A 14,576-nucleotide genomic window follows, 5' to 3' on the forward strand; every position below is an offset into this window, starting at 1 on the left:
GCAAAGGCAAAGAAACCATCAAGAGAGTGGGGAGACAGCCCACAGACAAGGAATAAACCTTTGCCATGTGTATATCTGACAAAGGTCTAACATCTAGGATCTACAAGGAACTCAAATGTGCCGGAAAACAAAAACAAACAAAAAACAGCCCCATTTCAAAGTGGGCAAAAGATATGAGTAGAAACTTCTCAAAAGAAGGCATACGAGCAGCCAACAGATACATGAAAAAATGTTCAGCCTCACTAGTCATCAAAGAAGTACAAGTTAAAACCTCACTGAGATACCACCTAACTATGGTCAGGATGGCCGTGATCAGTAACTCAAAAAACAACAGATGCTGGAAAGGATGCAGGGAAAAGGGAACTCTTCTGCATTGTTGGTGGGAGTGTAAACTAGTACAACCTCTGTGGAAAAGAGTTTGGCAATTCCTAAAAGATTCAAAATTGACCTTCCATACGTCCCCACAATCCCACTACTGGGAATATACTCAGAGGAACTCAAGTCTCTCCATGAAAAGATACCTGCACACCCATGCTTATTGCAGCATTATTCACAATAGCAAAACATGGAACTGACGATGCTGCCCATCGAAAGAGGACTAGATAAAAAAATATGGTATGTCAACACAATGGAATATTACGCAACCATTAAGTAGGACAAAATTATGAACTTCGCAACAACTTGGATGGACTTAGAGATTATAATACTGAGTGATCTATCACAAAAACAAAGAACTAAGTACCACATGTTCTCACCCATAAGCGGACTTTGAACAATTATCATAGTACTATAAGAAAGGAATTGGCAGTCGTGGGAAACTGCCAGGGGAGAGGGAGGTCACACCTCATCAACAAGGATACCTGCATAGTGAACATGTGTATACCTAACCCTGAATTGTACCCTACAGCTTTAAATTTAAAAATAAAAAATAAAAAATATATAGAGTTCATATTATTACATGACAACAATTTGGAACCATTTAAATTTGATACTCCATAGTTCAGGTCCTTACATATAATAGATATTCAGTAAATATTTACTGAACAAAAATGAATAAATCATGTATTAATTATTATTTTTTGTGGCTTTTTAAGTGGGCGGTTAGATATTAACATATTCATACACATTTATGATTTAATAAATATAATTATTTTTATAAATTAAACCTGTACAAATTAAGATAATAGAAAATAATTTCAAATCAGTCTCTGTATATTTATACCTGACTTTACGAAACAGTAGAAACACCTCTTGCTACTTTTCAGATAATTGTTTGGGACATTTTTGGATTAAGTAAATTTAAATAGGATTTTCTGTTACAGGACTTCTCAAGACCTTTATTATAAAAATCCACTTTTAAAAAATGGGGCATAATATGCAATATTTTCCAAATATATTTGTCCATAGAAGTATATTTAGATTAAATATGTAACAGAGTTAGCAAATCAAGAGACACCTTTTGGAAATTTTTTCACTTTTTTATTTTGCAGACAATTTGGGACATTTATTTACTATTTCCGTATACTCTATTTTGAATTCCAGTAAGAAAAATCAACCAAGAGTATTATTTTTGGTATCTGGAATTGAATTTACCAGTGAAGCAAGCACAGCAACCTCAGTAAAGTCTTTGTCTTTGTAAACATCTTACCCCTTGGCAGTTCTCTAGAGTTCAGACTTGGCAGCATCAAGGACACAACGCAAGGTGTGTTTATTTGATTTAATATTTGGCAAAAGGTGCTTTGGTTTGCAGTTTGTTTTCTTTTACTTTGTTCCTTTTATTTTGGGTTATTTGCTTCTGGCAATGAATCTAGAACTCAAATACAGTTTTTTCTTGTGGAAGACAGTATTACAACGAGAAAGTGTTTTTACTTGTATTTATTTTGTGATATTTAGGCAAATCCAAGTAAATGAAACAAGATTTATAGAGCTATATATCTATATCTGATGTATTTGTTAAATTGTTTAGTATTATCAATTGTTTATTAAGATTTATTGCTGCATTAAATGTTTGGTTTCTCTTGATTATACTTTGACACATTATAATATTTTGGTGATTATATATTGGTTTTGGTTACTATTCCTGTATATATAGTAAGTAATGAATAGATTAAGATCATCATAAAATGTCACTTATTCAACATTATTTTTAATAATTTTGGTGACTTGATATGTCCATGTTTCTCATATGTTTTGGAGAGAGGAAAAAATGGCATAAATGGAAGAATTTGGACCCCCTTATATCTCTGACCTCTTCTTTTACTGTCCTTTCCCACTTGTCATTCTACTCAGAGATCTTCAATAGCTCTCCATTTTGCTTAAGATAAAAGCTAAATAAATCCTAAACTGGCTTATATGTCTTTATAAAACCTGACTCTTCATTAACCCTCTAATTTCATCTGTAACTCCTCTCATTCATACTCACTTGGTTTAGGCACAGGCTCTCTTGTTCTTTGAACATGGCAGGCATTTTCTCATCTTGCAATTTTCACTTGCTATTCTTCCTACTGAACTGCTCTTCCCCAAGATATCTTCATAGCCAATTTCCTTTCTTTTGGGTCACCTTCCAAATGAAGTCTTACCTGGCCTTTTATCAACACTTTATATTATCTTTCTGATCTATAGCATTTATTACTATCTAACACACTATATATTTTCTACTTATTTGTCTTGCTTTTTGTCATTATCCCTCACAAAAATATAATACATATGAAGGAAGGAATTTTTGCTCTGTCTCTAGTAAGTAGAATAACCCTGGGCCCTTGATGAGTGAATGTATGAATGAATAGTTCAGGAAACATTTTTAAAGCATTTACTATAAGCTAGGTACTGTGCTACGTGGTGAAAATACAGGGTTAAAGTACATAGTTTCTGCCTTCAGAAGTACAGTTTAATAAGGGAAACATAATTAAACAGTTGTTTAAGTGTTATAATAAGAATATGACTAGAATGATGTCATCACCTAGAGAAGCATCATTTAAATCAGACTATGTTGGACTCCTGAAAGACTTCCTGCATAAAGTAATCCTCTGTGTCAGTCAGACTAGTCTAACATGCTGTAGGAACAAACAGGCTCAAATTTCAAGCCCCATTTCAGTATATTAAAACAATATATGCAGTCTACATGCCCAAAATGGGTTGGTAGGAAAGCATAGGACCAGAAATGCTGGAGGCTTTATCTGGAGGTAGTGGGAAGGGAAGGTGGTTCATTGTACATTGCCATTTAGAATTTCATTGGTCAGAGTAAATTACTGAATTTCAAATGGGGAACTATGAAGTGCAATATTGTTTTCTACCCGGAGGGAAAGGAAAATTGTAAGATTAATGATTTAAAGGTGAAGTATAATATATCCAAGTAAAGAATTTAAAAGCATTTTCAGAGAAAGGAAAAATATGGACAAAGATAGTAGGCTTTGTTGAATGATAACTTCAGGTAACAGTCTGTAATTCAAATCAGTTGGAGCACAGTGTCACAGTGTGTGTAGAATAAAGATAGATAAAGGACATAGGGAAATATTGAATTATGTAATATACTTTAGGGGAATTTTTTGATTAAATTTAAATTGTGAGAGATTATTACAGAAGTAGTATGGGAATGGATTTGAGCAGAGGAAGACAAAATAGTGAGAAGACCAATTAATACTAATGCAGTCGTGCAGGTGAGGGCCCAGATAGGCAATGACAGAGGAGATAGGAAGAGAATGAAATCTAAAAGGCAGGGCCATAGTATATGGGACTAGTTTCCTAAAGTACAGAGGAAGCCTTGGCTGGAGACAGGACATTTCCTGCACTGAGATCAAAGTACAGGTGCTGATACAGATAGTGTTTGTGTCTAAGGGTGTAGATTTGTGATGGCCTGTATTTTTTTTTTTTAAGCAATTGGGAAATAAGCTCATGTGCTCAGACTAAAATAAGGAAGATGGGGAATTGGGGAATTTGGAAATTTGAGGAGAGCTGTGCAAGTAGGAATGTCTACTTAATCAATGGGAGATAGGCAGATTTGGGCAGAGGGATTGCTGGATAGTATGTATTTATAAAAAACAGATTATACATTTTACTGCAAAAATTCCTTTAGGAGGTTCAGTTGCATTTTTCCTTACATTGTTTAGAATTTAGCAATAATTTTAAAATACATACCCTATAAGAATTTTGTATATGCTGTTTCTATTAGAGCGGCTCAGGTATAATCTAGCCCCTGACCAAGAATCTTGATTAATGTGGTAATAAAATCTCAATTTTATAACAGAGGAATATTTTCTAAAACTAGTGAAATAATTATCCTTTACTTTTATAAAATCATTTTTGTAATAGACTTTTAAAAAAGACTTTTTTAAGAGCAGTTTTAGGTTCACAGTTAATTGAGAGGAAAATACAGATATTTTCTGTATACTTCCTCCCTTGACATTAACATAGCCTTTGCCACTTTTGACATCCCCTACAAGGTTAGTACATTTGTTATAATTGATGAATCTACAATGATTTCACCCAAAGTTATCACCCAAAGTTCATATTTTACATTAGGGTTCACTGTTGGTATTGTACATTTTATGGGTTTGGATAAATGTATAATGACATTATACATTTAATATAATTATAGTATCATCCTGAGTATTTTCACTACCCTAAACATCTTTTGTGTTCTTTCTATTTATTCTTCCCCTGCCTCCCAAACCCTGGCATCACAATATTTTTTTGTTGTCCATAGTTTTACCTTTTCTAGAATGTCATATAGTTGGGTTCATAAAGTTTGTAGTTTCTTCAGACTGGCATTTTCACTTAGTAACATGAATTTAAACTTCTACCATATTGTGTTTGAGGTTTGCAGGGTTATTTTGTTGTTAGCACTGACTAATATTTCCATTGTCTGGATGTACCATAGTTTATCCATTTACCTACCGAAGACAACTTAGTTGCTTCCAGGTTTGGGCAATTTGAACAAAGCTGCTATAAACATCCATGTGCAGGTTTTTCTGTAGACATAAGTTTTCACCTTCTTTGGGTAACTACTAAAGAGTATATATGGAAAGAGTATGCTTAGTTTTATAAGAAATTGCCAAACTGTCTCCCAAAGTGGCTGTACCATTTTGCATGCCCATAGCAATGAATGAGAGATCTTGTTGCTCTCTGTCTTCAGCAGCGTTTGATGTTGTTCGTATTATGGATTTGGACCATTCTAGTTGGTGTGTAATGGTATCTTGGTGGTATTTGCATCTTGCTGATAACATATGATGTAGAGCATCTTTTTATATGCTATTTTCTATCAATATATCTTGATATCTCCTATATTGGTTACTTCTTTTTATTTGTTGTCCTTGTTCTTTGTTCCAATTTTTATCTTTCATTCTTTTTCTATTTTTTTATGGAGCATTTTATATTATTTCATTTTTTTTCTCCATTCTTAACATATCAACAATTATACTTCTTGTTTTGCTTTTTTAATGGTTGACCTAGAATTTACATTGTACATTTATAACTAATTCAAGTCCCCTTCCAAATAACACTATACCACTTCATGAGTACTGTGTGTTTCTTCAAAAAAACACGGTAACATTAATTCTTCCTTTTCAGCTCTTGTATCACTGCTGTCATTTATTTCACACACACATAATCATATATAAGCATATATATTTAACATAATTTACATAAATAAGCTTAATAATTAAATACATTGTTGCTGTTTTTTGAACAAACTGTTAATTTGTTAGATCAATTAAGAATAAGAAAAATAAATTATTTTGCCTTTCCTTAGTCTTTCTTCAGTGTTCTTCCTTTACGCAGATACAAGTTTCTGACCTATATATTTCCTGTCTCTCGAAATAACTTTAATATTTTTTTGCAAAGCACAACTATTGGCAACAAATATCTTTAATTTTTGTTTTTCTGATAAAATATTTCTTTTTACTTTTGAAGGATAATTTTGCAAGGTACAGAATTCACATTGTTTTTTTCTCTTAACACTTTAAATATCTTACTCCACTCTCTTCTTACTTGCATTGTTTCTGAGAAGTCAGATGTAATTCTTATTTGTGTTTATCTCTTTCTGGATTTTTTCTTTATCCTTCATTATCTGTATTTTGAATGATATGCCTAGGTGTTGTTCTTTTGGCATTTATCCTGCTTGGTGTTCTTTGTGCTTCTTCGATCTGTAGTTTGATGTCTATATTAATTTAGGGAAATTATCAGTCATTATTGTTTCAAATATTTCTTCTGTTTCTTCTTCTTCTGATGTTCCCATTATGTATACGGTATACTTTTTATTGTTTGTTGTCCCACAATTCTTGGATATTCTGGGATTTGTTTTTGATTTTATTTTCATCTTTTTTTTCTCTTTGTTTTTTTAAATTTTGGAGGTTTCTATTGATTTACCTTTTCTTTTCTCAGCTAGTATTCTATCTACTAATAAGCTCATCAAAAGCTTTCTTCAATTCTATTAAAGTGTTTTTGATTTTCAGTATTTCTTTTGTTTTTTTTCATAGAATTCTCATTTCTTTGTTTACATTGCTCATCTGTTCTTGTGTGTTGTCTGCTTTATTTATTAGAACCCTTAGCATATTAATCATACTTGTTTTAAATTCCCATTCTGATAATTCCAACATTCCTGTCATGTCTGGATATGATGCTTGCTTGTCTCTTCAAATTGTGTTATTATTATTATTTTGCTTGTTAGTATGCCTTGTAATTTTTTAATAGTCAAGGAAAAATTATGATCTACTGAGAAAAAGGAACTGCTATATTAGGCCTTTAGTAATGTAGTGGTAAGGTGTGGGGAGGGACATTCTATAGTACTATGCTTAGGTCTCAGTCTTTTAATAAGCATTTACTTTTGACTATGAACTTCACAAGTGTCTCTCAGGTTTTTTTCCGTCCTTTCTTAAGTGGAACAGGATGGCTAGAGTGGGCAGAAGCTGGGTATTAACTTTCTCCTAGATCAGTTAGGCTCTGATAATACCAGCAGGTTAGGCTCTGATTAACTAGTTTCTCCTAAGGGCAGACCTTGTTAAGAACTGATTGCTCCTGGGATATTTCAAAATGGTTACTTTTCCCCTCCCCCTGGTGGAAGCAAGAGGGAACTTTTCTCACATTTTTACTGTGAGAACGTGGTTGAGCTCCTTGGGATAAAATTCACAAAATTGTGGAGGTCCCTCCCTGACTGGATTGATTACCCTGGAGTTTTTAACTAATGCTTTTTCTTGCTGAGACTCAGTACCGATTCCTGTGGTGCTTTCCTTTCAGGAGGCTCTGCTCTGGTAAGGGGTTACTCTCTGCATTTGTATGTCTGTCTCTCCTATCTTTGGGGCAACAATTTTCCCTGTGTTTTCATCTTCTTAAGAATCCACAAAGAGATGTTGATTTTTCAGTCTAATTTTTTACTTGTTATGTGGATGGAGTAGTGACTTCCAAGCTTCTTACATACAGAAGTGGAAATTAGAATTCAGCAATAATTTTAAAATACATACTCTGTGATAGACTTTTTTTAGAACAATACAGTGAGCCCTCCATATCATTGGGTTCTGCATCCATGAATTCAACCGACCACAGGTCAAACATATTTGGGAAAAAATTCAATAAAAATGTTGTGAATTAAAAATAATCCAGTAAAACAATTCTTTAAATAGCTTTTAAGTCCAGGCGTGGTGGGTCATGCCTACAATCCCAGCACTTTGGGAGGCTGAGGTGAGAGGATTGCCTGAGCCCACGGTTTTGAGACCAGCCTGGGCAACTTGGAGAGACCTCATCTCTACAATAAATAAAAAATTAACTGGGTGTGGTAGCGCGTGCCTGTAGTTCCAGCTACTTGGAAGGCTGAAGCGAAAGGATTGCCTGAGCCCAGCAGGTCAAGGCTGCGGTAGACATGATCATGCCACTGCTCTCCAGCCTGGGTGACAAGTGAGACTCCAACTCAAAAAAATAAAATAAAATAATAAGATAAAATGCTTTTACATTGTATTATAAGTGATCTAGAGATGATTTAAAGTATATGGGAGGGCTGGGTGCAGTGGCTCATACCTATAATCCCGGTAATTTGAGAGGCCAAAATGGGAGAATTGCTTGAGGCCAGAAATTCGAGACCATCTTGAGCAACATAGCAAGACCCTGTCTCTATATAAATAAAAATAATAAATAAATGAATGAATAAATAAATAAAGTATACAGGAGGATGTTCATAGGTTAATGCAAATACTATGCCATTTTATGTAAAGGATTTGAGCATCTGCAGATTTTGGTATCCACAGCAGTCCTAGAAACATTCCCCCACAGCTACTGAGAGAAGACAATATGATATTATTTTTAAGTTAAAATTTCAGAAAGTAAATAGGAAAGTATTTGGAATATTTATGATATTTTTCTTAAAGGTTTTTGGAAGATATCGTTTGGAACATACTATAAGGGATTTAGTAAAATTGTGTTTCTTGTTTGCCATTATGTGTTAGACCCAAGGTTATTTTAAATATTGAAGATGCTAATTTTATTGAAAATTAAAAGTCTGAGGCCCCCGTAGCAGAACTAGTTTTATTTATTTATTTTCTTTATTTTAAAGATGTGGGGTACAATTCAGGATTATGTGTACAAATGTTCATTATGCAGGTACCCTTGTTGATAGGTGTGCTCCTCCCTCCCCTGGCAGTTTCCCTGAACTAGTTTTATCTAAAGTCAAGTTACTGCTCTAATTGTCCTGTACAATGCATGTGGTAGACATATAAGATAAATTGTGGCTTACAGGCTTAGTATATATAAATCAAATGTTTACAACTCCTGAAGAGAAAATAAAGAAATAGCCGGGCTCAGCTCAGCCTGTAATCCTACACCTTTGGGAGGCTGAGGTGAGTGGATTGTCTGAGCCTGCGGGTTCGAGACCCGCCTGGGCGGCGAGACCTCATCTCTACAATAAATCAAAAAATCAGCTGGGCGTGGTAGCACATGCCTGTAATTCTGGCTACTCGGAAGGCTGAGGCGGAAGGATCGCCGGAGCCCAGCAGGCGAGGCTGCGGTGGCCGGGAGCAGCCACTGCACTCCAGTCTGGGCGACAGAGTGAGACTCCAACTCAAAAAAAAAAAAAAAAGAATTACTGATAGTTATTATTATTTATTACCAAGCTTACCCAAGAAGTTTCTTAGACTGGAGGATAATTTCAGACTTTTGGTGACAATTAGAGATTAAGTTGTTAGCTTTAAAAATGGAGACTAGTGTGTAAGTATTTTTGTTGTTGTTCATAAGCTTTTCATTTTAAAAAGTAAATATTTTTGAGTATCCATTATGCACATAGACTATAAGCATGTAACTGATACTCTATTGATCCAGTTTCTAGCATGTATGAGCAATAAGACAACATACATAATTTGGCATCTTTAAAGTTATCCAAAGATATTTTTGTTGAAGCTACTTAACTAGTGATAGATGATGTTTAGGAGATCAAATAATAGCACAGACTGTGCAATTTATATATAAGTAAATTGTTGCTGTCTTAGTATGTACTGAGACTGTTTTTATATTCTAAACCTTAAATATATAACCTTAAATATAATGGCGCGCATTGATTTTTAATGAATGTACGATCATAAAATTATGGTTATTTTTACTATTTAAACTGTGCAGTGCCTCAACAGTAACTGATTAAACTAGCGTGATGTAAGGGTAGTCATAACATTTACTGAACACTTATTATGTGAACAACACTTTATATGAATTAGCTATTTAACTTAACTGTTTCAGCATAACCACATGAGATAGGTATTCTCACTGTACCCATTTTAAAAATGGAAAATGCGCTTACCTTGTTTAACAGACAAAAAAGGACAAAACTAGAAAGGAAACAAAGTAGGAAGAGTTAGCCCACCCTTTCTCAGGCTGATATTCTTTTTAAAGATAGATCACTTATGAAAGGGTCAATTGAGGCAAGGTGGGCTGGGCCACAGGAATAATGCAAGATTGTAACCAAGTAAGAAAGTAGAAAGAAGTAAAATTTATTGTTTACCTTTCACAGATTGGAAAGGTGAGGGACACTCATAGGCAAGTGTGGCATTGAGTGGCTAAGGGTTAGGTATATTTAAAAACCTTTGGGGTAGTGAGGTTTGGGCCTGGAGCAATGTCCAGGGCTGAGGGTCTTTGATGTTGATTGTAGTCACATGAGTCTTAGATCTTGAGGTGGCCACACATTAACATCTCATGCCCTCAGGTGGTAGGATAGATGGGAGGAGACAAGGGGAGGAGGTTTTCTTGCAAGAGACTTTGTCAGACATTTGCAATCCAGGAACTCCTTGACCAAAAGGCGATCTATTATTATTTCTATGGCTCTGTCTTGGTCTTGCAGCGATGGAGATTTGCCTAGGGGTTGGGGTAGGCTGCTGGTTGGCCTGCAGTAGAACGTCTGAATGCTTCCTAAAACCTACCTAATGGAAATTTATCTAGCTATGTCTAACCTGTGCTAGATTCAAAGCATGTCGGGTAAGATCTAAGCAAAAATGGTTATGCTGAGGCAAGAGACTACGCTAAACTAAGTTTATTCTAGGTTTCTATAGGTACCTTCTTTCAGCTTTTCATAATATTTTAAAATTCAAAGCATTTTTATTAAGGTTACAAGAATAGAATATGAAGGATGATTTGAATTAACATAATTGTCTTTTGGAGAATGTTTACTCAAAAATACTTACTGAGTATGTACTGTGTACCAGACATTGTCTTTACTGTTTGAGATTTTTCAGTGTACAAATCAAAGATCTTTGTTTTTGTGGTACTACATTCTAGTTGGGAAGTCAAAAAATAAACAATAGACTAATTAATTTTCATTAATATGAAAAAATATTTTTAATGTTTTTAAACTAATGACTGATCATTACAAGGTAAAATAACTTTTCTCTTGTAATGCTGGTAATTTCATTGTTCATTTCACTTGGTAGTGTTTACAAGTCATGAAAAGGATGAAATATTGATTACTGTAAAATGGTTATTTATTTTAAATAATTGATTTGAGATTAAATATTGTTGACCATTACTGTGGAGAAATCTCTCCCTCTTCTCCCTCCTGACATACTGAAGATGCAGCATTCCAAGGAAGCAATTAAATGTCATTTAGCATTTGTAAAGGAACTTTGCTTTCTATAATTACAGACCTGGGTGGTCCATGGCTAAAACAGAATTAAAGTTAATTTTTTAAACAAAGGTCCTGGGATGTATTTTTCTTATAAAGTACATTTTTAAGTATACTTTATACTTTGCAGTTTAACTGTAAATCTTCAGGATAAAACAGTGAACTTTATTTTTTGCAATATATGCGTGTATTTTTATGTATGTGAGAAAAAGAAGGGAGATAATTAATATGAAAATGAGAATGAATTATGTCGGGGCTCCCTATGTGCCTTTGTTTCAGTATCTTTTCAGAATCCCACCACTGTAGTTCACAGAACTGACTAAACATTTACATATATTGTTAAAATAGAAGATATCATTTTTCTCTATCTTATGTTTCTTCTATTTTCCTTCAATCAATGTCAGTATCACTACACTAGATATTCCTTTATGCAGATGTATCCAGTACACCACTCTGAACTGCTCTGTTTGGCAGACCATCTTGCATTCATTTCTTCTTGTGAATGCTTTAAAGAGTTAAATAATGGATATGGTTTATGGACTTCATTATTAAAATAGCAATGATGTGGTACAGTGAAAAATTAGAATGTTCAATCACAAGGTCATTAACAAAGAACGAAAAATAATTAAGGACAAAAGAAGAAAGGAGGCTTTATGATAAAATCCAAACTCTTCTCAAGTATAAAAAAGAACATTGTTTTAAGAGAGGCACAGGAAGGATTTTTGCAGAGACTAGAATCTGTATTAAAAGAATTGTCCACTTCTGTTGATAACTAGATTTTTGTATGAAAAGAGATGACCTGAAATTCCTTAGAACAGGCTTTTAAAACATTTTTTGAAAAAGTGGAGGCTACAAAATTGACACATATAGTTAAAAAATAAAAGTAGGGAGTATGACACATAAAGGAGAAATATGGTCCAATCAGAGAGGATCATTTTGGCCAATAATGTGAAAAAGTTGGAAAACAACATCTATAAAATTAATTGCTTTAGGCAGTTTATTCATGGAATAAGAGTTGTTTACTTTCACAAAATCCCATTTTCTGATCTGTGCTAAACAGGGCAAGTTTAAAGATAGGGGCTCCGAGTAGTTCATAGCCTTTTTACTACATTCATTTTTGAATGTTTTATTTGAAAGCAAATGTCCTGGTTTATGATTTTCATATTTTTTCCCTTTTAGAAAGAGGCAGATGGTATGAAAACTGGACTCCCTTATTTAAAGGGAATGTTGATATTTATAACCAAGTTTATCTTCAGCAAGATTTGTTTTTTGCAGCTGTTCCAGGTTAGAAAAAAATATTATATTAAAGCTCTGATTTGTTTTTCTTTCCATATCTGGGGGGGGGTGGAATCTTCAAAATGTGAAAGAGTGATGTTTGATTTTAAATGCGCATGCAATGTAAACTGTGATTTTTTTCCGACTATATGTGAATTTTCTGTTTGTATGCTGTGATATTACTTTTTTGTTTTACTGATCTATCTCCTAGATACATCAGACTTGAGAAATAATTTACTCATCATTTTTTATATATCATCAAGTATTCTAGGAAATGTAGTAGATTTTCATTAAGTTAGTCTATGTGATTAAACAAACAACTTTCTAATCTTCCATTTTGATATTCTAACCATTTATCTTTCTGCCTGGGGCATTTTCCTCCCCTCTGGGAAATTAACTTTCTTTTTAGTTCTTATATTATTTACTGTAATATATTTTTTCTTTTTATTTTCTTTTCTTTGCTTTTATTTTTAATTATAAGTGTTACTTTTTTATGGACATATTTTATATACTTTCTCTTATAAATTAATTTTTTGATTTATTGTAGAGATAAGTACAATTTGGTCTCGATTTATTTTTTGATTTATTGTAGAGATAAAAACCCAGGCTGGTCTTGAACCTATAGTTTCAGGTAATCTTCTCATCTCATACCTCTCAAAGTGCTGGGATTATAGGTGTGAGCCACCATGCCTGGCCAATTGGCTGTATTTTATACCCTAAACTTAATACATAGAGCTATCTTTTTGGGCATATGTTAATACTAGAATGAATATCCATGCCTGTACTTGCATATAATCTCTGAACAAATGTGTCTACATACCCACACATACATAATGTTCCATAAATAAAAGTATTTTTGTAATACATATATTTATTTATTGTGAGTAAATGTATTGATTGTTGATTAATAAATAAATAATTTACACAGAATGCTTGTGAAATTAATCTCCACTATTTATGTAGGGATACCTTCTTGAATATGAAACATTATATAAATTCTGATTATGTCAGACTTGTATGTTTTTTTCTCTGTAATAATTGAAGCCAAAACGTTGATTTAAAGTTTGCTCTCTTATCTGCACTTACAGTTTCACCATTTACTTTGACATTATGAAGCCCATCATATTTCTTAATCTATGAAACCTACCATTACTAGTAGCAAACAGTTTAATTATCTACAGAGAAATGTCTTGCTGTTTTCTGGATAAACCTTTTAAACATCAATCTTCAGTTCACAAAATAGATAATCATTTCTCTTTCTTTAATCACATGTAACATGAGTTCTTTTAGTAGATTTTATCAATTCAGTCTATTTCACATTTTCCTTTATTCTTTAAAATGATACTCACAGTTAGATGTGTTAAGTGAAGAATTATAGAAACTCTTTATTATAAGGAAAATGTTTTACTCCTTGCACAAATGCTAATCTTTCCTACATGAGTGTTTGCCTGGTATGAGTTTAGAAATATTTAAATAGAATTTTCAAAATTAAGAAACAAATTGACATGAAAAAATTAGTGTAAGCTTTTAGCATTCTGTTCTTTTATACACTCACCATGGAACAAGGAAAGTAATTCTGCAAAAGATATGAACCCGTACCAAAAAAAAAAAATGGTGCATATCACCATTCCTGATTTTGTTATTGCTGTATGTTTGCTTTTTTGTTTATTTGTTTTCTAATAGATACCTATATGAGTAAGCATTAAAGGACCACGTGACCTGGGGTTGTCTATATTTATTGTCTACTTCTTTAGCCAGGGCTTCCAAAGTATATATTTCTCAAAATTCTTTGAAATTAATAAAGATGAAACAGTGTTCTTGTAGTTAGTATCTTTATAGTTGGATGACACATAAGTTTTTATATAAAGAGCTAGGGCAGAAATAAAATATATTATTTTATTACATGATATGGCTGAAGGAGAGACTATGTTTGGTCATATAAATATAAAAGTAACAGTGTATAGAAGAAAGTAAAATAAAATATATTTATAAGCTACATTAAAATAACTGGGTTTTTGGTCCAGAAACAACTTATGTATTTCCTGTGCTTGCAGCTTTTCATTATGAACATCAGTGATCATTATTCTATTAGTTTTTTGGGACAAATGGCAGGCTGCTGATAATGACTCTCTTTGGTAATGTCCTTCTCTAGGGTCTAATTCAGAGGTATAAAAGGTCCCATCCAGCAGGGGAGAATTTTTCAAGGATCAAATCCCTT

The 14,576-nt window shown here is 33.3% G+C and overlaps 1 protein-coding gene across 4 annotated transcripts in view; it reads left to right on the plus strand.

Annotated features, from left to right (window-relative positions):
• Window positions 1-1,529: 1,529 nt before the first annotated feature.
• TRIQK (triple QxxK/R motif containing) overlaps window positions 1,530-14,576 on the plus strand; it is a 78,882-nt gene continuing 65,835 nt past the window's right edge. For 2 of the 4 annotated variants that reach the window (XM_021710244.1, XM_008053634.1), the window contains exon 1: window positions 1,541-1,702. The gene's annotated coding sequence lies outside the window, so the exon portion shown is untranslated. Of the gene's footprint in view, window positions 1,703-14,576 lie in introns of all 4 variants that reach the window. The other 2 variants (XM_008053633.2, XM_008053635.2) reach the window with 2 other exon arrangements.

This window comes from Carlito syrichta, unplaced genomic scaffold (assembly GCF_000164805.1).
Source record: "Carlito syrichta isolate Samal-C Ts95f unplaced genomic scaffold, Tarsius_syrichta-2.0.1 Scaffold288338, whole genome shotgun sequence".
Classification (NCBI taxonomy): Eukaryota; Metazoa; Chordata; class Mammalia; order Primates; family Tarsiidae; genus Carlito; species Carlito syrichta.